General features: G+C 44.2%; 1 long non-coding RNA gene across 1 annotated transcript; it reads left to right on the forward strand.

The window, feature by feature from the left end:
• Window positions 1-8: 8 nt before the first annotated feature.
• LOC141087501 (uncharacterized) lies at window positions 9-26615 on the forward strand. Its single transcript, XR_012231679.1, has 3 exons — window positions 9-162; window positions 23341-23489; window positions 24292-26615. It is a non-coding gene; the product is annotated as an uncharacterized lncRNA (long non-coding RNA).
• The last annotated feature ends 43 nt before the right edge of the window (window positions 26616-26658 follow it).

Consider the following 26658-nt stretch of genomic DNA (forward strand, 5'->3'; position numbering starts at 1 on the left):
TGAGAACTGCGCGATAGAATCTGTCATGCCGATGTTTATAACTGCGCAGTTCTGCTGGAGCAGGCGACATAGACTGCGGGCAATTTCGGCGGGAAAACGTGAGACGTACTACGCCTACGCACAGAAGCTAGTGGTCACAAATTGGCGGAAGCGCGGTCACTGGTAGGCGGGAAACGTGGTCACTGCTAGGCGGCACTGCTCGTGATATTTCTATATAAAGATTAGCGGCACCGCTCGTGATATTTCTATATAAAGATTAGCGGCACCGCTCGTGATATTTCTATATAAAGATTAGCGGCACCGCTCGTGATATTTCTATATAAAGATTAGCGGCACCGCTCGTGATATTTCTATATAAAGATTAGCGGCACCGCTCGTGATATTTCTATATAAAGATTAGCGGCACCGCTCGTGATATTTCTATATAAAGATTAGCGGCACCGCTCGTGATATTTCTATATAAAGATTAGCGGCACCGCTCGTGATATTTCTATATAAGGATTAGCGGCACCGCTCGTGATATTTCTATATAAAGATTAGCGGCACCGCTCGTGATATTTCTATATAAAGATTAGCGGCACCGCTCGTGATATTTCTATATAAAGATTAGCGGCACCGCTCGTGATATTTCTATATAAGGATTAGCGGCACCGCTCGTGATATTTCTATATAAAGATTAGCGGCACCGCTCGTGATATTTCTATATAAAGATTAGCGGCACAGCTCGTGATATTTCTATATAAAGATTAGCGGCACAGCTCGTGATATTTCTATATAAAGATTAGCGGCACCGCTCGTGATATTTCTATATAAAGATTAGCGGCACCGCTCGTGATATTTCTATATAAAGATTAGCGGCACCGCTCGTGATATTTCTATATAAAGATTAGCGGCACAGCTCGTGATATTTCTATATAAAGATTAGCGGCACAGCTCGTGATATTTCTATATAAAGATTAGCGGCACCGCTCGTGATATTTCTATATAAAGATTAGCGGCACCGCTCGTGATATTTCTATATAAAGATTAGCGGCACCGCTCGTGATATTTCTATATAAGGATTAGCGGCACCGCTCGTGATATTTCTATATAAAGATTAGCGGCACCGCTCGTGATATTTCTATATAAAGATTAGCGGCACAGCTCGTGATATTTCTATATAAAGATTAGCGGCACAGCTCGTGATATTTCTATATAAAGATTAGCGGCACCGCTCGTGATATTTCTATATAAAGATTAGCGGCACCGCTCGTGATATTTCTATATAAAGATTAGCGGCACCGCTCGTGATATTTCTATATAAAGATTAGCGGCACCGCTCGTGATATTTCTATATAAAGATTAGCGGCACCGCTCGTGATATTTCTATATAAAGATTAGCGGCACCGCTCGTGATATTTCTATATAAAGATTAGCGGCACCGCTCGTGATATTTCTATATAAAGATTAGCGGCACCGCTCGTGATATTTCTATATAAAGATTAGCGGCACCGCTCGTGATATTTCTATATAAAGATTAGCGGCACCGCTCGTGATATTTCTATATAAAGATTAGCGGCACCGCTCGTGATATTTCTATATAAAGATTAGCGGCACCGCTCGTGATATTTCTATATAAAGATTAGCGGCACCGCTCGTGATATTTCTATATAAAGATTAGCGGCACCGCTCGTGATATTTCTATATAAGGATTAGCGGCACCGCTCGTGATATTTCTATATAAAGATTAGCGGCACCGCTCGTGATATTTCTATATAAGGATTAGCGGCACCGCTCGTGATATTTCTATATAAAGATTAGCGGCACCGCTCGTGATATTTCTATATAAAGATTAGCGGCACCGCTCGTGATATTTCTATATAAAGATTAGCGGCACCGCTCGTGATATTTCTATATAAGGATTAGCGGCACCGCTCGTGATATTTCTGTATAAAGATTAGCGGCACCGCTCGGGATATTTCTATATAAAGATTAGCGGCACCGCTCGTGATATTTCTATATAAGGATTAGCGGCACCGCTCGTGATATTTCTATATAAAGATTAGCGGCACCGCTCGTGATATTTCTATATAAAGATTAGCGGCACCGCTCGTGATATTTCTATATAAAGATTAGCGGCACCGCTCGTGATATTTCTATATAAAGATTAGCGGCACCGCTCGTGATATTTCTATATAAAGATTAGCGGCACCGCTCGTGATATTTCTATATAAAGATTAGCGGCACCGCTCGTGATATTTCTATATAAAGATTAGCGGCACCGCTCGTGATATTTCTATATAAAGATTAGCGGCACCGCTCGTGATATTTCTATATAAAGATTAGCGGCACCGCTCGTGATATTTCTATATAAAGATTAGCGGCACCGCTCGTGATATTTCTATATAAAGATTAGCGGCACCGCTCGTGATATTTCTATATAAAGATTAGCGGCACCGCTCGTGATATTTCTATATAAAGATTAGCGGCACCGCTCGTGATATTTCTATATAAAGATTAGCGGCACCGCTCGTGATATTTCTATATAAAGATTAGCGGCACCGCTCGTGATATTTCTATATAAAGATTAGCGGCACCGCTCGTGATATTTCTATATAAAGATTAGCGGCACCGCTCGTGATATTTCTATATAAAGATTAGCGGCACCGCTCGTGATATTTCTATATAAAGATTAGCGGCACCGCTCGTGATATTTCTATATAAAGATTAGCGGCACCGCTCGTGATATTTCTATATAAAGATTAGCGGCACCGCTCGTGATATTTCTATATAAAGATTAGCGGCACCGCTCGTGATATTTCTATATAAAGATTAGCGGCACCGCTCGTGATATTTCTATATAAAGATTAGCGGCACCGCTCGTGATATTTCTATATAAAGATTAGCGGCACCGCTCGTGATATTTCTATATAAAGATTAGCGGCACCGCTCGTGATATTTCTATATAAAGATTAGCGGCACCGCTCGTGATATTTCTATATAAAGATTAGCGGCACCGCTCGTGATATTTCTATATAAAGATTAGCGGCACCGCTCGTGATATTTCTATATAAAGATTAGCGGCACCGCTCGTGATATTTCTATATAAAGATTAGCGGCACCGCTCGTCATATTTCTATATAATGATTAGCGGCACCGCTCGTGATATTTCTATATAAAGATTAGCGGCACCGCTCGTGATATTTCTATATAAAGATTAGCGGCACCGCTCGTGATATTTCTATATAAAGATTAGCGGCACCGCTCGTGATATTTCTATATAAAGATTAGCGGCACCGCTCGTGATATTTCTATATAAAGATTAGCGGCACCGCTCGTGATATTTCTATATAAGGATTAGCGGCACCGCTCGTGATATTTCTATATAAAGATTAGCGGCACTGCTCATGATATTTCTATATAAAGAAATAAGCAGCAAATCCGTTGAATTGTAGAAGTAGCGAAATAAATAGCATGGACCTAATGTTCAGTAGTTTCATGCCTAATGACAGGCTTTATGTATTGCACTCGCAAAGGGTATCCATATAAAGAGGTGGAAATTAATATACAACCGTCTTGGCAAATAGCGCAAGCTAAACTTAGTACTGCATTAGTAGAACAGTTACTGTAAGACCTGTTTCACACATCTGTTTTTTCCCGTCAGTCAAGATCCGCCAATTTTTAAAAAACGAATCCGCCAAAAAAGGGGCAGATCCGTTTTTTACACCCATAGACTTACATTATTGGCGGATCTTGACTGACGGTCGTCCGTCACACGTTATTGTACGGACCCGCCAAGATTTTAGCGCCTCCCGGGCGGATGAGAGGAACCCTGCAAAGTTTTATTTGCAGTGACGGTCTGCTTTTTTCACTCTGGGAAGCATTTTAACCCTTAACTACCGTCCCGGGAGCCGCTAAAATCTCTCTCTCATCCTTGTCTATCTCCTTGTCGGCCCCTGCGCAGAGTTCACTGCAGCTGGAAATAGTGGAAAGCCTTTTAGGTCACTTTAACCTGACAGGATTTTGATGAGTGTTTAGATGTAGCATGTAACCCCTTTTCTGACCCGGTGATTGATTAATTGTTTGCGCTTCCGCTTTTTCCTTCTCTTCCAAGAGTCTTATTTTGTTTTATTTTCCGACATAGCCATACTAGAGCTAGTTATTGCGCAGCACCAGTTGTACTTTGAATCACACCATCTATTTTACCATATAATGTAATGAAAAACGGGGGAAAAATGTCTCAAGTGGTGTGAAAAAATTATTCTGCCATCATTTTTTTAAATTTTGTTTTATAGAGTATAGTGTGATAACGAAAACATGGAAACAGGATTCTCCAGATCTGTACGATTACTGCAGTAACAATGTTGTAATTTTATTTTTTATGGATTAGGCCTGTTTCACAGTTAAGTTTTCTAGCGTCAGTCAAAATCCGTCAGCGGAAAAAAACGGATCCGACGGATTTGCCTGGCGGATCTGTCTTTTTCCCCATAGACTTGTATTAGCGACGGATTGTGCCGGATGGCCTTCCGTTTTGTCCGCCGTGCGACGGATCCGTCATAAAATACCTGTCCATCGGCCGGAAAAAACGTCCAGAAGAACGTTTTTTGTCTGTGCAGAAAAGACGGACGGTGATGGATTCGTCGCCGTCCGTTGTCTGGTAAAATGGATGCCTATTGGCGACGGATCCGTCGCCGTCCGTCACATGGCGGAATCCAGTGACGGATGCTGCAACAAATCCGTAAAAAAGACTGATCTGGTGCATCAGTTTTTTGCAATCAGCAGTGGATCCGTTTTTTTCACAATTTGACGGATTGAGACTGATTCCAAAAGACTGAAGTGTGGAACAGGCCTTAGTATGCAAGGAGTTTGACAGTTGCATGTTTTGTTAGGGTGCCTGACCTTGTAAGACCTGGGCTACACTGACTTTAGCCGCGACACGTGTCCCATGGCAAAGATCACTATGTGCTGTTACTATGGTGCATCACAGTGTAATTCAGGTGAATGGCGGTCGCATTACAACCCCAAGGATACCACAAGAGGAAAGTCACAAAAAGGCTGACTTGCGCTATGTGCACGACGAGTTGTACTTTTGAACGACACAATTTGTTCTTTACTAGAAAAATGGGAAAAAAAATTCCAAGTGCAGTGAAATTGCAAAAAAAGTGAATTCCCACTCTTGTTTTTTGTTTGGCTTTTATGCTAGGTTCACTAAATGCTAAAACTGACCTGCCGTTATGATTCTCCAGGTCATTACAAGTTCATAGACACCAAACATTTCTAGGTTCTCTTTTATCTAAGGCAACTTTCACACTAGCGTCGTGTGACGTACGTCGCAATGCGCCGTTTTGGAGAAAAAACGCATCCTGCAAAGTTGTCCGCAGGATGCGTTTTTTCTCCATAGACTTGCATTAGCGACGCATTGCGACGTATGGCCACACGTCGCATCCATCGTGCGACGGATGCGTCGTGTTTTGGCGGCCGCGACGCACACAAAAACGTTACATGTAACTTTTTTGTGCGTCGTGTCCGCCATTTTCGACCGCGCATGCGGATCCTTTTTTTTTTGGGAAAACGGCGGATCTTGACTGATTCGAAAAAACTGATGTGTGAAACAGGCCTAAGCAGTAAAAATGCAGCAAAGATGCAAATCTTTTTACAGCTGTATTTTTGCTGCAGATTTGACTGACTCAATTGAAGTCAATGAGTCAAAAACACACTGTAGAAACGCAAAAAGAATTGACATGCTGCGGAAAATAAAACGCAGCAAATACGGACAGAAATTTCCTGATCATGTGCACAACACTTCAGGATTGTCATTGAATTACCTTGCAATAAGTATTCCATTGCGTTTTTGGACCATTTAGGCTAGTTTCATGCTAGCGTTTCACTGACCTGCGTCGGTCTGTGCACGGCCGCCGCTAAGCTCCGCCCCCGCCGCTCCGCCTATGGGCGCATAACGCTGCATGCGACCTGCGTACCCTACCTGCGCCAAACGCACAGTGTTGCATTTTGGTGCGCTCGGCGCACCGTTAAAAGGACGCATGCGCCGACAAACGCATACCTGCGCACGGCCTGCGTACCCACTGCTAAAAATGGGGTACACAGGTCGCATGCAGTGTCATGTGCCCATAGTCGGAGCGGCCAGGGGGCGGAGCTTAGCGGCGGCCGTGCGCAGACCGACGCAGGTCAGTAAAATGTTAAAAAAACGCGAAAACGCATCGTGTGCACATAGCCATTGACTTCTGCTTGTCGCGGTACTCAATGTCACTGCATTAGGGTACATTCCCACGTTCAGGATCTGCTGTGGTTTTGACGCTGCATAACGTCCGCACCTTTTATGCAAACTAGCAGATGCGTATTTACCTTTTTTACACATGCGGGAAGGTGCCATGATTTTAATTTTTAAAATTTTGTTTAAATGCAGATTGCACATTTTCTGTTAGTACAATAAACCTCATTTGAATCCAGAAATATAACTGAGTCCATCAGTTATTAGATATATGAAACTGAAATAGCTATTGCAAAAAACAAAATTGTTACAAAGAATTAAGGTTAACATTAATAGGGGTGCCCAAACTTTAACATATGACTGTATAATCAATTTTTAATACAAAACTAATTTATATTTTTTCTATTTAGCTGACATTTTAATTAGTGGGGGTGTCTAACCATGACGCTTGCACACCTCACTTACGGCAGCCACGGGCATAAAAGAGCCTGCGGTCGAACAGCGACTACATCTCTAGCATTGAGGCCGCTTCACCTGCTGATTAGCTGTGATCTAGGCATGCGCCCTGGGCTGTCCAGGTCACAGCTGTGGGAGGAGATTGCGGCCATTTTGTTGTACCTCGGAGCGTAAGCTGTGGGCTTCATTTTCTCGTCATCGCACGCACTGGACAGTGCGATGACAGGACCTGCATGGGGAAGAAGATGCCAGGGAGGGGAGGTCCGTCTGGGGTGAGTGTCTGCAGTGCCTCTCCTCACCGACCTGTTCAGAGCACAGCAGAGAGATCATCACACTGTTGTGCTCTGTGCACACTGTGTTTGAGTACGCATTTGTATTTTCCTGTGTGTTTGATCGTGCATGTGTATTATCCTGTGTGTGAGCTGCATGTGTCTTATCCTGTGTGTGTGTGCGTGCATGTGTATTTTTCTGTTTGTGTGAGCGAGCATGTATATGTATCTTCCTGTGTGTGAGCATGCAGGTGTATTTTCCTGTGTGAGTGTGCATTTGTATTTTCCTGTGTGAACCTGCATGTGAGCATACATGTGTATTTTGGTATGTGAACATGCATGTGTATTTTCCTGTATAATCGTGCTTGTGTATTTTCCTGTGTGTGAACGTGTATGTGTATTTTTCCTGTGTGTGAGCGTGTATGTGTATTTTTCTGTGGGAGCGTACATGTGTATGCACTTCCCAGGTCAATACGATTAGTCCCCAATCCCCACAATTTTAAGCGTGTCCTGAAAACGCATTTATTCAGACTGGCCTACCACCCCAACACATTAACCTAATCTATCCCTGTGTGGCACAGCCAAAAGTTTTACCATAACCAGGTCCCCCGCATCATGTTCCCACATGCTTTATGCCTCCATTAGCCCTCTGTGTCTGTACTGTTACACACTTAACATTATGACTGGTTCATACAATCAGGGTAACTGTTACCACCCACCTTTCGTGTCTCCCTCTTTCCTCATAGACTGTAAGCTTGCGAGCAGGGCCCTCTTTCCTCTTGGTTTTTGTTATAATCTACTGTATGTGATTATTGTTATGCTGTAATGTCTATTGTCTGTACAAATCCCCTCTGAAATGTAAAGTGCTGCGGAATATGTCGGCGCTATAAAAATAAAATTTATTATTATGTGTATTTTCATGTGTATGCGCGTGCATGTGTAATTTCCTGTGTGTGAACATGCATTTGTATTTTACTATATAAAGTAGAAGAGATCAGATGATCGCAGCAGTAAGAAATACGGTATAAGGGTATGTGCACACGTAGTTTTTAGTCTCTGCGGATTTTGTAGAGAAAACCGCAGGAAATCCGCAGGACAAAGTGCTGCGGTTTATCTGCGTTTTTTCTGCGGTTTTGCCCTGCGGTTTTACACCTCATAATGGATGAGGTGTAAAACCGCAGCGTTCCTGCACCAAACAATTGACATGCTGCGGATTGTAAAACGCAGCAAAACCGCGCGGAAAAAAACGCAGCATGTGCACAGCTTTTTTTTATTTCCATAGGAAATAAAGGTACTGTACAACGCAGCAAAATCTGCTGCGTTTCTGCAGAGCCAAAAATGCTGCGGAAACGCAGCAGAATCCGCAGCGTGTGCACATACCCTAAAGGTTAAAGATACAGTGGGTACGGAAAGTATCCAGACCCCTTTAAACTTTTCACTCTTTGTTTCATTTCAACCATTTGGTAAATTCAAAAAAGTTCATTTTTTCTCATTAATGTGTCTGCACCCCATCTTGACTGAAAAAAAACAAATGTAGAAATTTTTGCAAATTTATTAAAAAGAAAAGCTGAAATATCACATGTTCATAAGTATTCAGACCCTTTGCTCAGCATTGAGTAGAAGCACCCTTTTGAGCTAGTACAGCCATGAGTCGTCTTAGGAATGATGGAACAAGTTTTTCACACCTGGGTCCCCGATTCAAGTGAGTGGGTCCTAGTACAGTTCTGGTACCTGAACCCGAACTTTTTATAACTATTCAGCTGGACCCTTACATCCAGGCGTCTGCCCACCTCTATAAGGCCGGGGTCACACTAACCGAATACGGTCAGTATTTTACATGCGTAATACGGATGAATGGCCCCTAAACAGTGCTCCGTATGTCATCCGTAATCAAGGTGTGGTCGTGTATTTTGCGCATGTCTGCATCCGTATGGTGAGATTTTCTCGCAGGCTTGCAAAATGGTCATATAATGGAACCCTATGACAGGGTTTCTAACAGAAACCAAAGAATAGATATAGACACATAGAATGCATATATATAAATATATATACAGTATATGTATTCTATGTGTCTATATCTATTCTTTCGTTTCTTTATTAAACCTGTCAGGGTGAGTTTACTGTATAGCGCACTGAATTGCCGGCTTTGCTAAAAGACACCGGGTGCGTATTTCTCGCAAGTCACATGTGTGGTCCGTGTGTAATCCGTATTTTTTGCGCACCCATAGACTTGCGTTGGCGTACTACGGGCGTAGTAAGCTGACAAACGCAGCATGCTGCGATTGGCACGGAGCGTAGAATACGGATGAGAAATATACGGCTGGTGCGAGGGACCCCATAGAGAATCATTGGTCCGTGTCTAATGCGTGCTTTTAGCGCCTCTCGGCCGAATTCCTCGCCAGTGTGACCCCGGCCTTAAAGTATGAAAAGTGATTTTTGCAATAAATACTGGGACATTTTGCTTGAGAGAAACATGTTAGTGATGCTGTGTGCAATATGCTAATGACCCTTGGCTCACACCAGAGCAGGAGCCGAGCGAGTATCAATGCTATTGTGCTCTGATCCTCTCGCACAGAGAGGATTGGAGCACAGCTTCGGAGGAGGCGGAGAAATTAATTTCTCCATCTCTGCTGTCGGCGTATATCGCACTGCACTCGGGTGATATCAGGGTGCTGTGCATTGTCACTCACACCCATAGACTTGTGTATGAGTGAGCCGAGTCATGCTGCGATTGTTCTCGCATGCCGATATAGCATGCGAAAATAATTGCAGATCTGAGCTTTCCCTAGAGTTACACTGGGCTGAGAGCTATGCGATGTTTTCTCGCATAGCACTTGGCCGTGTTGTACAGTAGTGTGACTCCGACCTACTACAAGTTTACAAATCATGGCCATTTCCAGTACGTTACTGTAACCACAGATTAATTACTAACCATACAGAAATTAATAGGCTGCAGATATCAAATCCTCAGCATTGTTCAATTTGACCTGCGGTCACAAGGCTGTGGACTAGTCTGTGTCCATTTTTGTGGAGTTGGAGTTGGTTGTAAAAGGAACAGACTCCTAAAATACATAACAAGTTGAGTTGTGCTGTAAATGTTTCATAAGAATTTGGGAAAGATATTAAATGTTCTTTTCCTGATCTAAGGCTTTTAGTTGAGATGAATCTGTGCTGCACTTTATGTACAGGCTCAGTAGTGACCAGTGCTGTGGGGTCAGAGGTATGAAATGTCCTATAAATGTCTGTTCTGTTCCTGATCTAAGGATCTGGGCTTTTAGTGGAGATGAATCTGTGCTGCACTTTATGTATAGGCTCAGTAGTGACCAGTGCTGTGGAGTTATGAAACGTCCTATAAATGTCTGTTCTGTTCCTGATCTAAGGATCTGGGCTTTTAGTGGAGATGAATATGTGCTGCACTTTATGTATAGGATCAGTAGTGACCAGTGCTGTGGAGTTATGAAACGTCCTATAAATGTCTGTTCTGTTCCTGATCTAAGGATCTGGGCTTTTAGTGGAGGTGATCTGTGCTGCACTTTATGTATAGGCTCAGTAGTGACCAGTGCTGTGGAGTTATGAAACGTCCTATAAATGTCTGTTCTGTTCCTGATCTAAGGATCTGGGCTTTTAGTGGAGATGAATATGTGCTGCACTTTATGTATAGGCTCAGTAGTGACCAGTGCTGTGGAGTTATGAAACGTCCGATAAATGTCTGTTCTGTTCCTGATCTAAGGACCTGGGCTTTTAGCTGAGATGAATCTGTGGCTGTCCTTTATGTACAGGCTCAGTAGTGAGGCAATGCTTTGGGGTTGGGAGTCTGGCAAATTGAGTTGTCTGTGGTTTGGTTACGGACTCCACAGCCCTGACTGTGGATTTTCTCACTGGCTTTTGGAAGAGATTTTGTAACATCTCATTCTCAATGCTAGTATTGTATTATGCAACTACTTCTGGATGTAAAATCTGCACTAATTACTACCTGAGTGAACATATCTTTGCCCTCCATATCCATGCTCTCCAACTCAGAAGAATTCACCCATGTATGAGTAAATTCCCTACCTAACCAGCCCTGTATAACGTTGTTCAGTTAAATAAATGTTTTAAAAAAACATAATGTCTCCATTTCTTATCCTAATTAGGGCTTTGACTAGTCGATGAGGCATTAATTTCCCCAGACTAGTTATCCCTTTCTCCATGGTATCATGAGCTAGCGTCATCACCAGCCCATGCAAATCTTTCATATGCGTGCCGCTCATTTAGGCTGCACCTCTGTAGCTGGGTATATGCTTCCCGGTTTCAGAATCGTATTGTGAATGACCAGAAGAAGGCATCTTCTGAAGTTCCAGTCATGTGCAGTGTGCATCTGAAGCCTAAAAGCCTACACTCAGCTAGAGATCCGCAGTGATGCTGGCGAAATGAGTGGCGCACATGTGCAAGATCTGCATGAGTTGGCAATGACTCTGTGATCTTTCCCGGCACCTGCGCACTGCACATTTTTGCCAGAGAAGTGTGTGTGTGTGTGTATATATATAATATGTGTGTGTGTATTTATAATATATATCTGTGTGTTTTGAGGAATATTTTGTTTGAAAATGATGTGTAATGACAGAATTGCTGTATGTGAAAGCTCATGTTAAAATCGCATTACAATCGCAATGCATTCGGATGTAAATCAGATGCTAGGTGTGAGAAATCGGATTGTATTCGCATGATACTCACATTACACTCCTGCGACTCTCAGTAGGGGGACTCGGACCGATTTTTCATACGGTAAGTGTGACCCCGGCCTTGGGCTGATGTGGTGATTTTAATTACAGCAGGTTCCTACCTACTCATAAATGCAGTCATTACTGAGAGAGGTGTCACATTCACCTAGGAATTCAGACATCAGCCTAAGGCCGGAGTCACACTTGCGAGTGTGATGCGGGAAACTCATGCAAGTCTCTCGCATCAATACCCAGCACTGCCGCCGGCACTCGGGACCAGAGTCTGCGGCTGCACAGAATATGCAGCTGCACACTCCTAAGTGCCAGCAGCAGTGCCGGGTATTGATGTGAGAGACTCGCGCGAGTTTCTCGCATCACACTCGCAAGTGTGACCCCGGCCTAAGAGATGTAATCATATAGATAGGGAGTGACACATTAGTCTTATGAGACCACCTCGACGTTGGTCGATTGGCAGACATGATTTGGCCAAATTGTGCAAAACGTCTTATTCGTTTTTTGTCAGTAGTTTATAGATTGAAAGAGCAATTTACATTTTACTCAAAAATATACCTATAAAGAGAAAAATCAGACAAACTGAAAATTTTGCAGAGGTCTCTTAATTTTTTACAAGAGCTGTGTATGTATGTGTGTGTATGTATATATGTATATATATATATATATAATGTGTGTGTGTGTGTATATATATATGTTAGATAATATAGATAGATTAAATTTTTAAAAAAAAATCATGATTATTTCACAAAATAACCCCCCCCCCTCAAAAAAAAAAGAAATTCATGAATTGCTGGTTTTTGTTCATTCTGCCTCCCGAAAATCAGAATGAAAAGCGATCAAAAAATGTCATGTGCCCGAAAATGGTACCAATAAAAACGTCAACTCGTCCTGCAAAAAACAAGACCTCACATGACTCTGCGGACCAAAATATGGAAAAATTATAGCTCTCAATATATGGTGATGCAAAAACTATTTTTTGCAATAAAAAGCGTCTTTTAGTGTGTGACAGAAGCCAAACAGAAAAACCCGCTATAACGCCTCTTTCACACGTCCTGATATTTCCAGAGATATTAGTGTCCGTGTGTGTAATACTTCTGTCACGTGTGGCATGCGTATGCCGCATCAGTGCTACGAGGACGGTTGTCAGGGAAGAAGCCTTAAGGCCCTTTTACATTTAGCGATGCACCAGCGATCCCGACAACGATACGACCCGGTCAGGATCGCTGGTGCATCGCTAAATGATCGCTAGTGAGCTGTTACACAGGCAGACCTCACAGCGATGCAACGCACGATACTCACCTTTCACACACAGCGATGAAGACGTCCTCCCGCCCGCCTCAAGGCGTCGCGCTTGTCGTCACAGCAGGAAGCGCCCGACGAGAAATGGAGCCGGACATTCTCGCGCGATCAGCGATGGACAGCGGGGGAGCCGGTTGGAGGTAAGTATCACACATAGCGATATCGCTATAACGTCACAAAATCGGTGACGTTATAGCGATATCGCTAGCGATATCGCTATGTGTAAAACCCCCTTTAGAGTAAGCGCTGTTCGCTCTCATCATTCTCTCCTGCTCTGCCGGTGATCGGCATAAGCAAGGGATAATGATGAGAGCCGTGTTCAGCACCCGGTGCCGGGGAACAGCACTTACTGTAACGCTTTTTCCCCGGCTCCAGTGCGTGTCACATGGATGACATCCATGTGTTATGTGTATACACGTGTGCTGGATGTTTTGTGGCCTGTGCTGACATAAAAGAACAGACATGTCAGTGTGTTTTGCCCATGGACACACGGTCTGTGGAAACACACTGACATGTACACAGACCCATTCACTTGAATAGGCAAATAGCGCTCCGTCCCTCCCAAGTTTCTCCGCATGGCTGCCCAATGGTATAAAATTCTGTGACACACCCATGGTGTCAATATGATCACTGCATCCCTAGATGAATTCATTGAAAGGTGTAGTTCGTAAAATGGGGTCACTTATGGGGGGTTCGGTTGTTTTGGCACCTCATGGGCTCTTTCAGTGCGTCATGGCACCTGCAAACCATAAGGCTGAGTTCACACGTGGCGTATTTTTCGCGTTTCCGTGGCGGTTTTAACCGCGCGATTTTGCCGTGAAAACGCGAAAAATAAGCATCCATGCATTCCTATGGGATTCCACAATGCTGTGCTAATGCTGCGGTTTTTACCGCGGCAGAATCGCTTTGCGGTAAAAAACGCAGCATGCTCATTAATTTGCGGAATCGCGGCGATCCCGCACCCATAGGAATGCATTGTTCCGCTTACTTCCCGCATGTGGCTGTGGAGATTGTCCTCCGGGCTTTGGGTACTATATCCCTGTAAAAAATAGAATTTAAAAAATATTGTTATTCTCACCCGACATCCCGCGCAGCATTCCCGCCTCTCTCCACGCGCCCGGTCCCAGTAATCCTTTGAGAAAATGCCCGCGATGGCGTCCGTTCTCGCGGGATCGTGAAGTCTTGTGGTCATTTGCGCGACGTCATCGCGAATTACAGCGAGACATCGCGATCCCGCGAGAACGGACGCCATCGCGGGCATTTTCGCAAAGGATTACTGGGAACGGATGCGCGGGACGTCGGAAGGTGAGAATAACACCATTTTTTATTTTTTTTTACATTCTATCTTTTACTACTGATGCCGCATAGGCGGCCTCAGTAGTAAAAAGTTGGTCACACTCGTCAAACACTATGTTTGAGGAGTGTGACCAACCTGTCAATCAGTTCTCCAAGCGATGCTACAGATCGCTTGGAAAACGCTAGCATTCTGCAAGCTAAATACGCTTGCAAAATGCTAGTTTTTCCGCGGGAAAATCGCGGGACTTTAAAATGCGATTTTTCCCGCGGAATGGAATTCCGGAATTCTCTAGGTAATTTCCGCGAGAGTTCCGGTACGTGTGCACTTAGCCTAACAGTAAAATCTGGCGCTCCTTTCCTTCTGAGCTCTGCCATGTGCCCAAAACAATGGTTTTCCCCCACATATGGGGTATCCGTGTACTCAGGACAAATTGCACAATAACTCTTGGGGTCCAGTTTCTTCTGTTACCCTTGGGAAAATAAAATATTGGGGGCGAAAAGATCATTTTTATGACTTTATTTTTATGGCTCTACGTTATAAACGTCTGTGAAGTACTTGGGGGTTCAAAGTGCTCACCACACATTTAGATAGGTTCCTTAGGGGGGTCCAGTTTCTAAAATAGTGTCACTTATGGGGAATTTCCACTGTTTAGGCACATCAGGGGCTCTCCAAACGCGACATGGAGTCTGATCTTAATTCCAGCCAATTTTGCGTTGAAAAAGTAAAACAGCGCTACTTCCCTTCCGAGCTCTGCCGTGTGCGCAAACACTGGTTTACCCCCACATGTGGGGTATCAGCGTACTCAGGACAAATTGCACAGCAACCTGTGGGGTCCAACTTCTCCTGTTACCCTTAATTAACCCCTTAAGCCCCAAGAGTGGTTTGCACGTTAATGAACGGGCCATTTTTTACAATTCTGACCACTGTCCCTTTATGAGGTCATAACTCTGGAACACTTCAACGGATCTAGGCGATTCTGAGATTGTTTTCTCGTGACATATTGTACTTCATGTTAGTGGTAAAATTTCATTCATATAACTTGCAATTTTCCAACTTTGAATTTTTATGCCCTTAAAATAGAGAAATATGTGACACAAAGTAATTACTAAATAATATTTCCCACATGTCTACGTTACATCAGCACAATTTTGGAAACAAAATTTTTTTTTTTATTAGGAAGTTATAAGGGTTAAAAGTTGACCAGCGACTTCTCATTTTTACAACAAAATTTACAAAACCATTTTTTTTTAGGGACCACCTCACATTCAAAGTCAGTTTGAGTGGTCTATATTGCAGAAAATACCCAAAAGTGACACCATTCTAAAAACTGCACCCCTCAAGCTACTCAAAACTACATTCAAGAAGATTATTAACCCTTCAGGTGTTTCACAGGAGCAGAAGCAACGTGGAAGGAAAAAATTAACATTTAACTTTTTAGTCACAAAAATGATATTTTAGCAACATTTTTTTTATTTTCCCAAGGGTAACAGGAGAAATTGGACCCCAAAATTTGTTGTCCAATTTGTCCTGAGTACGCTGATACCCCATATGTGGGGAGGAACCACTGTTTTAGCGCATGGCAGGGTTCAGAAGGGAAGGGCACGTTTGACTTTTTCAACCTAAAATTGGCTGAAATTGAGATCGGACGCCATGTTCCGTTTGCAGAGCCTATGATGTGCCTAAACAGTGGAAACCCCCCACAAGTGATCCCATTTTGGAAATGACCCCCTAAGGAACTCATCTAGATGTGTGGTGAGCACTTTGAAACCCCCAAGGGCTTCACGGAAGTTTATAACACCCGGGCGTAAAAATAAAAAATCATATTTTTTCCACAAACACGATCGTTTAGTCACCAATTTGGTATTTTCCCAAGGGTATCAGGAGAAATTGGACCCCAAAAGTTGTTGTCCAATTTGTCCTGAGTGCGCTGATATCCAATATGTGGGGGAGAAACACTGTTTGGGCACACGGCAGGGCTCGAAAGGGAAGCAATGACGTTTTGGAATGCAGACTTTGATTGAATGGTCTGCGGGCGTCATGTTCCGTTTGCAGAGCCCCTGATGTACCTAAACAGTGGAAACCCCCCAGAAGTGACCCCATTTTGGAAACTAGACCCCCTAAGGAACTTATCTAGATGTATGGTGAGCACTTTGAACCCCCAAGTGTTTCACTAAAGATTATAATGCCCAGGCGTGAAAATATAAAATCCTATTTTGTTTCCACATAAATTATTTTTAGTCCCCAATTTTTAATTTTCCCAAGAGTAACAGGAGAAATTGGACTCCCAAAGACGTTGTCCAATTTGACCTGAGTACGCTGGTACACATGTGGGAAAAAACTGTTTAGGCACATGTCGGGGCTCGAAAGGGAAGTAGTGACGTTTTGGAATGCAGAATTTGATGGGTCTGCTGGCGTCATGTTCCGTTTGCAGAGCCCCTGATGTGCCTAAACAGGAGAAAAACCCACATGAGACATCATTTTGTATACTGGACCCCAAAGAACAAATCTAGATGTGCCCCCAACTACACTAATGTAAATTAGTAGTGCATGGAGGTGTGGTACAATTTGAAGCAATCCTTCATACACAGGCCAGGTTTTTCGGGGCAGGTGTCGCACCGGTAAATGGTGTCCTTGCGTATTCCCTTTTTGTAACACACTCGGCACCTTTTTTGCGGCTTACCTTTTCAACCAGTTGGCGGGACCACCCCCGGAAAATGCTGACCTGGTACGATACGAGCACCTTCAGTTCTGGAAGTACTGGGACCCGCTCCTTCCTGAGCGCCAAACATCAGGGCCTTAACCACTACCTCCTGGAAATGAAGGTACGACGTATTGGTGGGGTGTGCACATTATGACAGCAGTAATGCGTTGAGCATTGCCATTTGTACGATGTGCGCGACCAGCTTTTTGTACCACGCCCTTGCCTTTCTGAGAGCATTGTACGGTTGGAGGTATTGATCGGAGAGATCAACGCCCCCCATGTTTTTGTTGTACCCCACTACACAGGTTGGTTTTCTGATCTGTGTGGAGGTACCCCGTACAGTGCAGAGGGTGCTGCCATCACCGTGTATGGTGGTCAAGAGATGGACATCCCTCTTGTCCTTGTACTTGACCACCAGCAGGTGGTCGCTACATTGGGCTCTGCTCTCACCTTTTCTGAGCATCTGCCCAAGTAGCGTCTTCGGAAGGCCTCTCTGATTTTTGCGGACAGTACCGTAGGCTGCGGTACCTCGCGCAGAGAGGGATTTGTAGAGTGGGATGCTGGTATAAAAGTTATCAGTGTAGAGGTGATAACCTTTATCCAGCAGTGGGTGAATTAAATCCCACACAATTTTCCCACTCACTCCCAGGACAGGGGGACACTCAGGGGGTTCAGTCCTGGTGTCCTTTCCTTCGTAGACTCTAAACCTGTGAGTGTACCCTGAGGTACTCTCACAAAGTTTGTAGAGTTTGATTCCGTCCCTGGCCCTCTTACTGGGCAGGTATTGACGGAATCCGAGCCTTCCCTTGAAATGGACCAAGGACTCATCCACGCTGATGATCCTTTGGGGCACGTACACTTCAGCAAACTTTTTGTTGAAGTGTTCAATGACCGGCCGAACTTTGAACAGACGGTCAAAGTTGGGGTCATCTCGTGCGGGACACAGTGCATTATCGGTATGCAGAAACTTGTGGATGGCCTCAAAACGTGTCCGGACCATGACCGAATATCCGGCTTCTTCAGTATCCCCATGTGGAGGACCAGGCCCCAAAACTGCATCATTTCAACTGCGTCCACAGGAGACCAGTTGGAATATGTTGAAATCGGGTTTTCCGCCAAAAATTGACGAGCGTACAAATTAGTTTGTTCCACCATGAGGTTAACAAAATCCTCAGAGAAAAAAAAGACTTTGAAAAAATTTTTCTGTGAGGCCGGTGGTGTCAAACTTGATTCCTGATTCTGCCACAAAATCAGGAATCAGTGGCTCGTAATTTTCGGGGGGGCGAAGTCCATACAGGGTCTACTGAATCAGCTTCGGGCATGGTGGGCACTGCCTCATCTTCTGTCCTGGAGCGTCTGCGTGGCGGTTCCGCAGGACCCGAGGAGGAAGATGAGGAGGGGGAAGAGGATGAAGAATCCGAAAAATAAAGAAAAGTCGGATCGTCATCCTCGCTATCAGTGTCGGAGGCAAGGTAAGAATATGCCTCCTCCATTGAATAGCGCTGTTGGGACGAACGCGATGGGTGGGACATTTTTTGTGAAAGTAATGCTTGGGTGTACTTTATTTACAACTATGTGTAGGTGTGGGGGGCTAGTGATTGGTGCACACTATCCTGTAAAGAAAAAGCTAAAAGGAAATGGGGAGAAAAATAAATGTGAAAGGAAAAGTCTAAAACAGCAGGCCCTAGCTCTGATAAGTGAACGGCGTCACTTATCAAAGTTCAGTGGCGGCTGCTGGGTGTGCGTAAAGGTGTGGTGCAAGGGGGGCTGAAAACAAGGAAATCAGCAGGCACAAGCTCTGATAAGTGAACTGTCACTTATCACAGTTTGGCAGCTGTGCGATGCGAATAAGGCGTTGGCGCTAAGGGGGCTGCTAAATGTGCGCACAGAGGCGGTGCAAAGGGGGATGGAGGGGGTAAAAAGTGGGGGAAGGGGGGATGAAGAGAGATCGGACAGGTATCAGGTATTAGCACTTACACTTGTAGTTAGGTGGCGCAAAGAGGAGGTGAAAAAAAGGAAATCAGCAGGCACAAGCTTTGATAAGTGAACTATGTCACTTATCACAGTTTGGCGGCTGTGGGATGCGAATACTGAGTGGCGCAAAGGGGGCTGCTAAATGTGTGCACAGAGGCGACGCAAAGGGGGATTGAGGGGGTAAAAAGAGGGAAGGGGGAAGGGTGGGGATGAAGAGAGATCAGACAGGGATTAGCACTTAGGCCTCTTTCACACTTCAGTTTTTTACAATCAGTCACGATCCGCCACAATCCGCCAGGTTTTGAAAAAAACGGATCCTCAATTTTCTTTTTAGGATCCGTTTTTTTCCCCATTGACTTCCATAACTGGCGGATTGTGACGGATTGCCGTCCGTTGCATCCGTTTTTTTTGCGGATCCGCCAAAAGTTGCTGTCCGTCACCTTCCTCAAAGATTTTTTTTCTGGCGGATCCTCCAGACACTAATTTAACCCGAAATTCTTTCTGGGTGCCGGACAAAAAAAACTCCCTCTCCCTCTCCCGGCCAGCGGTTCCTTTAAATTTCCTCATTTTCAGGATCCGTCTGAGAATGGATCCGCTTGTCTGCCTTTTTGGCGGATTTGAACTGATGCAAAAAACTGAAGTGTGTAAGAGGCCTTATGCTTGTAGTCAGGTGGCGCAAAGAGGGGGTGAAAAAAAAAAAGGAAATCAGCAAGCACAAGCTATGATAAGTGAACTATGTCAACTTATCAAAGTTTGGCGGCTGTAGGATGCGAATACGGAGCTGGCGCAAAGGGGGCTTAGGGAAAAAAAGCAAGCACGAGTGTTGATTGGTGAACTGCGTCACCAATCAACGCTCGGCGGCTGCTAAATGTGCGCCCGGAGGTGGCGCAAAGGAGGGGTGGAGGGGGGTTAAAAGAGCGGGAAGGGGGATTGGGGGGGATGAAGCTAGTTTGGGGGGTGAAGCTAGTTTGGGCAGGGATCGGGGATCAGGCAATACTTACAGTTGTAGGGTTTTCTTCTTTCTTTAGCAGGTATTGCTAAACTGCTGCTGTGGCACCACAATACCCAGCACACCAGGAGATCCAGACATATGACCGCTCTCTAGGGAATCGTCAGCTAGTGTGAGGACCCCCTGCAGAGCTGTCATACAGGTCACAGGCAGGTCAGGGGCAGGTCACAGAGCGGTCACATCGCTGATGTGACCTGTCATTGGTGGGATCGAATGATAATATCGATCCACCAATCCCTGTACTGCCTGGTGACCATGGCAACCACCTAGGATCGGAGCTCGCAGCTCCGATTCAAAGGCAGGTCATGCCCAGGTCACCAGGAGGGCACAGAGCGGTCACAGAGTGACTGCTGCTGTGCCCTGTGGTTGGCGCGATTGCCGATCTAATCGATCGCGCCAACCAGCTCCTGCAGGCCCTACTGGGCCTGTATCAGGTCCCTGCCTAGGATCGGTGCTAATACAGCACCGATACTGGCAGGGTTGAGCGGCGCTATAGCGCCGCTCTGCCCTGCGATTGCCGCGATCGATGTGATCGCGCCAATCCGGGGGGGTTTTGCCGGTGCCTAGCGTTGCAAGTAATCGGATCCAGGATCGAGTACATCGGTACTCGATCCCAGCCTAGCACATCATTGTTTCAGCTGCGCCGATTGGCTGAAACAATGAGAAGCGCTGTGATTGGCTGTTTCGATTTCAACAATTTCAACAGCCAATCACAGCGATCGGGAGGAAGGGAGGGCGGCGACACACCCCTGGACATCGGAAATTTAATGCCATCATCGCGACTGAAGTCACGATGTCGCATTAAATGCCATGACGTACTATCCCGTCCCTGGTAATTAAGTCCCAGGGCACATTGACGGGATAGTACGTCTCATGGCAGAAAGGGGTTAAACAAAAAAATTGGATCTATTCTAAAGTAAAAATTTTTTAAACATTCCAAATAATCCTGTGAAGCACCTGAAGGATCAATAAACTTCTTGAATGTGGTTTTGAGCACCTTGAGGGGTGCAGTTTTTAGAATGGTGTCACTTTTGGGTATTTTCTATCATATAGACCCCTCAAAGTGGCTTCAAATGTGATGTAGACAGTCCCAAAAAAAAAAAATGGTGTAAAAATGAGAAATCGCTGTTCAACTTTTAACCCTTATAACTTCCTAAGAAAAAATTTTTGGTTCCAAAATTGTGCTGATGTAAAGTAAACATGTGCGAAATGTTACTTAAGTATTTTATGTGACATATCTCTGATTTAAGGTCATGAAAACTCAAAGTTGGAAAATTGCGAAATTTTCAAAATTTTTGCCAAATTTCGTTTTTTTTCCATAAATAGATGCAAGTAATTTCAAAGAAATTTTACCACTATCGTGAAGTACAATATATCGCAAGAAAACTGTCAGAATCACCGGGATCCATGGAAGCATTCCAGAGTTATTACCTCATAAAGGGATAGTGGTCAATTTTAAAAATTGGTCCGGTCATTAACATGCAAACCACCCTTGGGGGTAAAGGGGTTAAAACCCCCCCAAAATGTCTTGGTGTCCCCCTATAATTAATAACCAGCAAAGGCTATGCAGACAGCTGCGAGCTGATATTAATAGCCTAGGAAGGGGCCATGGATACTGACCACCCCGGCTAAAAACATCAGCTCTCAGCAAACCCATTACTAACCTTGGGGCTTGATGTCACCTGATGATATCATCAACCCCCCCAACTATTACCCCACTTGCCACCGCTACAGGGCAAGTGGGAAGAGCGAGGTTAAGTGCCACAATCGGTGCATCTTAGAGATGCGCCTTTTCTGAGGCGGCTGAGAGCTGATGTTTTTAGCCGGGGGGGGGCAGTATCCATGGCCACTTCCTAGGCTATTAATGTCAGCCCGCAGATGTCTGCATAACCTTGATGTTTTATCTTATGTTTTTTGTTGAAAGGTGGTCGTTTTTCAGCCTTCCTTACCTCGGCCATGTCCCTGAGTATGGCACACCTTGAGCTTTTTGATACTCCAGTAACGTTGCAGCTCTGAAATATGGCAAAACTGGTGGCAAATGGCATTTTGGCAGCTTCACCCTTGATTTTCCTCAATTTATGGGCAGTTATTTTGCGCCTTTTTTTTTTATCAGCACACATCTTGCGACCCTGTTGGATATTTGCCATGAAACGCTTGATTGTTCGGTGATCACGCTTCAAAAGTTTAGCAATTTCAAGACTGCTGCATCCCTCTGCAAGACATCTCACAATTTTTGACTTTTCAGAGTCCGTCAAATCTCTCTCCTGACCCATTTTGCCAAAGGAAAGGAAGTTGCCTAATAGTTAAGCACACCTTAGAAAGAGTTTTGTTGTCATTAGACCACACCCCTCCTCATTACAGAGATGCAAATCATTGGCTTTCAAGCCTATACAGCTTGCAGTAGGACAACATGTATAAAAAGGATGATGTGATCAAAATACTCATTTGCCTAATAATTCTGCACCCAGTGTATATGTATATATCCTATTCTAACTTGTCAGTATTTTACTGTATGCGGCACATGAATTGACGGCATTTCAAAGGACACCGGTGCGTATACATCGGACAGCACTCGCATGGTCTGTGTGGTGTCCGATGTTTTCTCGCACCCATAGGCTTGCACTGGCGAGGCTCGGCTGATATATGCATAAAATCGGGGCATGCTGTGATTTTACACGCACGTAGAATACACCCGAGAAAAAATACTTTGATGTGAGCTGCCCCATAGATTAACAGTAGTCCGACTGCTTTGCGATGTTTTCTCGCGTAGCACTCGTCAGTATTTTACGCTAGTGTGACCCTGGCCTAAGAGAGGTAATCATGTAGATAGGGACCTATCAGCCTTATGAGACCACCTTGATGTTGGTTGATGAGCAGACGTGATTTGGCCAAATTGTGTGCAAAGCGTCTCATTCATTTTTTCCTAGTATTGAAAAGCTGTATTGCTATTCATATTTCATATATTTCACATTGACTTGCTTTAGCACGATAGAGTGCAGCATTTTTTTCATAGAGAAATGCAATGTGTCCATTCCTTGGATGCCCTATGGTGCCCCTGTGTGAAATGTGATATTTTTTATATTTTGCTCAACCATCGTGCAAAAGTCTCATGCAAAACACGAAAGAAATTAATGCATGCTGCAATTTTTTTTGCCACTTGCAGATTCAGTCTGTGAAAAAAAAAAAACATTTGCATTGCCCCATTAAATAACATTGTCCTGAACGCTGTCCATGTGTTGTCGTTTTCTTTCACAGAAAGCACTCAGATCAAAAATATGGTCATGTGATCTTAGCCTTACAGAAATAAATGTGAGAACATACTTTTGCAATACCTAAAATAAGATTATTATGTAAAACTGACTCTGAAATATCTTACTTGTTGTGACAAGACGGCTTTTTTTTTCTATTCTAGAGGAAGATCAGCAGATGTCCATACTGATGGCTGCTTTGTTAACAATGGAAGATCTGGAGCAAAAGGTGGAATTGTTTATTGGGATCCTGAAAATCCTCTAAGTAATTCCTGTAATGGGTTTTGTTCATGCTAATGTTTGGCAAAATGAAGTAAGTAAATATATTTCTTTTTATCATTTTTTTTTTTTTAAATACGTTTTAACGCCTTCAGGGCTGGGCAACATGATACTGCAGGGCAGTTCTATTACGGCGATTTCAGTCTGTGTGCCCATTATCAGAAAATAGCAGCGTTTTGAACGCAGCGTATGCAGCGTATTTTCACTGCTTCCAAAATGCTGCGATTTAGTTACATAGTTAAAGCTGCATGTTCTTAGTGAACTGTGCGGATTTACCGCATCTAATGAATGGCTTTGGGGGAAGCTGCATGTTCGTAAATCCGCACCGCGGGTGAGTATACGCCTCGCTAAGTAGTAGCACATTGGGCATGGGATTTCTATAAATCCCATCCATTGTGCTTCTAATGTGTACAGTAGATTGCAGTGTTTTGTATGTAGTGCAGGTGAGCTGCGTCCAAAACGCTGCTCTTCCTGAGCGTGGTCACATACCTCAAAGATTTTTTTCATTTATTTCAGTGTTAAAAAAGAAAACGTTTTGTAAAAAAAAAAAAAAAAAAAAAATTGCAATTTTGTAATGTTTTCATTTCTGGGGGGAAGCACGGCAGTAAAAAAAAAGAAAAGAATCAGCCACACTTGGCCTTTGTCATATTGTGTATAAGGGGCTGGTGTAAAAACTGAAATTTTTCGTATTTTGTAGTAGTTTATTTTTACATCAGAAAATACGAAAATGATGTATTTATTTTATTTTTTTTGACGATACTGTTTTAAATGGGGGGGGGGCGGTTCTGTTACTGTGCAGAGTGACACTGTCGCCTTTTTTTCTTCATCTGGTGTAGTGTAGAAGTTGGGAAAAAAATAAGGAATGTGTTCTGCAAGCGGAGCTCTAGATAATTCTGTTATTTCCTGGCAAGCCCTGGCTGGAAGACGTGATGGCAGTGTGTGCTGGATGAAAGATGAAAAACAAAGATGAAGGACTTCACTAGAGACATCACTGGTGAGTCAGTGTGTTACCTGTACACTGACACTATACACTATATACAGAGTGCCTTTGTATAATGTCTCCACTGATCACTGTGTTATCTGTACACTGACACTATATACAGAGCTCCTGTGTATAATGTCACCAGTGGTCACTGTATTACCTGTACACTATATACAGAGTGCCTTTGTACAATGTCACCAGTGATCACTGTATTACCTGTACACTGGCACTATATACGGAGGTCCTGTGCATAATGTCACCGGTGATCACTGTATTACCTGAACACAGACACTACATGCTAAGTACAGCTCTCCTGTGTATAATGGCACTTATGGTGATAGTATTATGTTTTTTTATTAATGATCAGTATTGTAGTATTCAGTCACCATGTCGTGGTAATATGTGGTCTGGGAATGGTGCGGTGGTATTTGTTCCTTGTGTGTGCTATTATTCTGTTACTGGTGGTAATATGTGGTCTGGTCATGGTGTGGCAGTATTAGTTCCTTGTATGTGGTATTATTGGTCACCATGTGGTGGTAATATGTGGTCTGGGCGTGGTGCTGTGGTATTTGTGCCTTGTATGTGCTATTATTCTGTCACTGGTGGTAATATGTGGTCTGGTCATGGTGTGGCAGTATTTGTTCCTTGTATGTGGTATTATTGGTCATCATGTGGTGGTAATATGTGGTTGGGACATGATGTGGTGGTATTTGTCCCTTGTATGTGCTATTATTTTGTCTCTGTGGTGGTAATATGTGGTCTGGTCATGGTGTGGCTGTATTTGTTCCATGTATGTGGTATTATAGGTCACTATGTGGTGTTAATATGTGGTCTGGACATGGTGATGGTGCGGTGGTATTAGTCCCTTTGGATGTGATTATTGGTCATTTTAAAAATTGAAAAATAAATAGAAATATACCTAAATTGTATTGGATATTTTAGCAAATGTTCAATAGGTTACAGTAGAGTAGGGCCCGGCCAAAAGAGTCTACCTTGTCGTGGTGGCAGATTTACAAAATCTTTAGGCCAAAACAAGAGCTGCTGGCTAGATGTGTGATCTGGTAATGGGAACTGTTAATGTGTGATTGATGAGAAGTGCAGTTTTTACTGTCGACAGTTTGAGGGGTGGGGCTGGGGTGGAGCCTGGGCAGAGTCTCAAGGGGGCCCTGAAAATTTTGCCAGTATGGGGCCCCCGAAATTCCTAGTGGCAGCCCTGCCAACGGGAAAAGGGTGTGCTCCGGTGGCATGCTAACGGGAAAAGGGTGTGGTCCGGTGGCACGCCAACGGGAAAAGGATGTGCTCCGGTGGCACGCCAACAGGAAATGGTGTGCTTTGGGAGCACGCCTACGGGAAAATGGTGTGCTTCGGTGGCACGCCTGCGGGAAAAGGATGTGCTCCGGTGGCACGCCAACAATAAAAGGGTGTGCTCTGGTGGCACGCCTACCGGAAATGGTGTGCTTCGGTGGCACACCCAGCTGGAAAAGGATGTGCTCCACAAAACTGGAAAAGGGTGTGCTTCAGTGGCACGCCAACTGGAAAAGGGTGTGCTTCGGTGGCACGCCAACTGGATAAGGGTGTGCTGCGGTGGCATGCCAACGGGAAAAGGGTGTGCTCCGGTGGCACACCCAACGGGAAAAGGATGTGTTCCCTTGGCACGCCAACAAGAAAAGGATGTGCTCCGGTGGTCCGCCAATGGGAAACGGGTGTGGTCTGGTGGCACGCCAACGGGAAAAGGGTGTTCTCCGGTGGTAAGGGAAAGCTATGTGGGGCTATTTATTTTGAATTTAAGGCTATAGGGGCACAATATATTAAATAGCAGGCTTTCTGGGTCCCATTTTATTAAATTGAGTTCTTTGTGGGCCGCATTATATTAATTTTAGGGCTACATAGGGCCCATTGTATTAAATGGAGGGTTATGTAGAGCCTTTTATATGGGGCCCATTGCATTATGTTGGGTTGTGTGGTGCCCATTACATTAAATGTTGGGCTATATGGGGCCTGTTACATTAAATGTGCTATATGGAGCCCATTCTACTCTATGTAGGGCTTTGTGTGGGGAGGTATTATACTGTCGGCAGGGCTGGCTAAAAAGGCCAAGATGGGCACCCTGCAGGCAAATAAAAAAGTCAAAGAATTCACTGCGGTGTCAGGCTAAAAAGCCCAAGATGGGTGTCCCAGTGTTAAGCAAAAGGGCCAGAACATGTACCGCAGTGGCAGTGTA

Source organism: Dendrobates tinctorius, unplaced genomic scaffold (genome assembly GCF_039654945.1).
Source record: "Dendrobates tinctorius isolate UK_male_01 unplaced genomic scaffold, ASM3965494v1 ptg000034l, whole genome shotgun sequence".
Taxonomy (NCBI): Eukaryota; Metazoa; Chordata; class Amphibia; order Anura; family Dendrobatidae; genus Dendrobates; species Dendrobates tinctorius.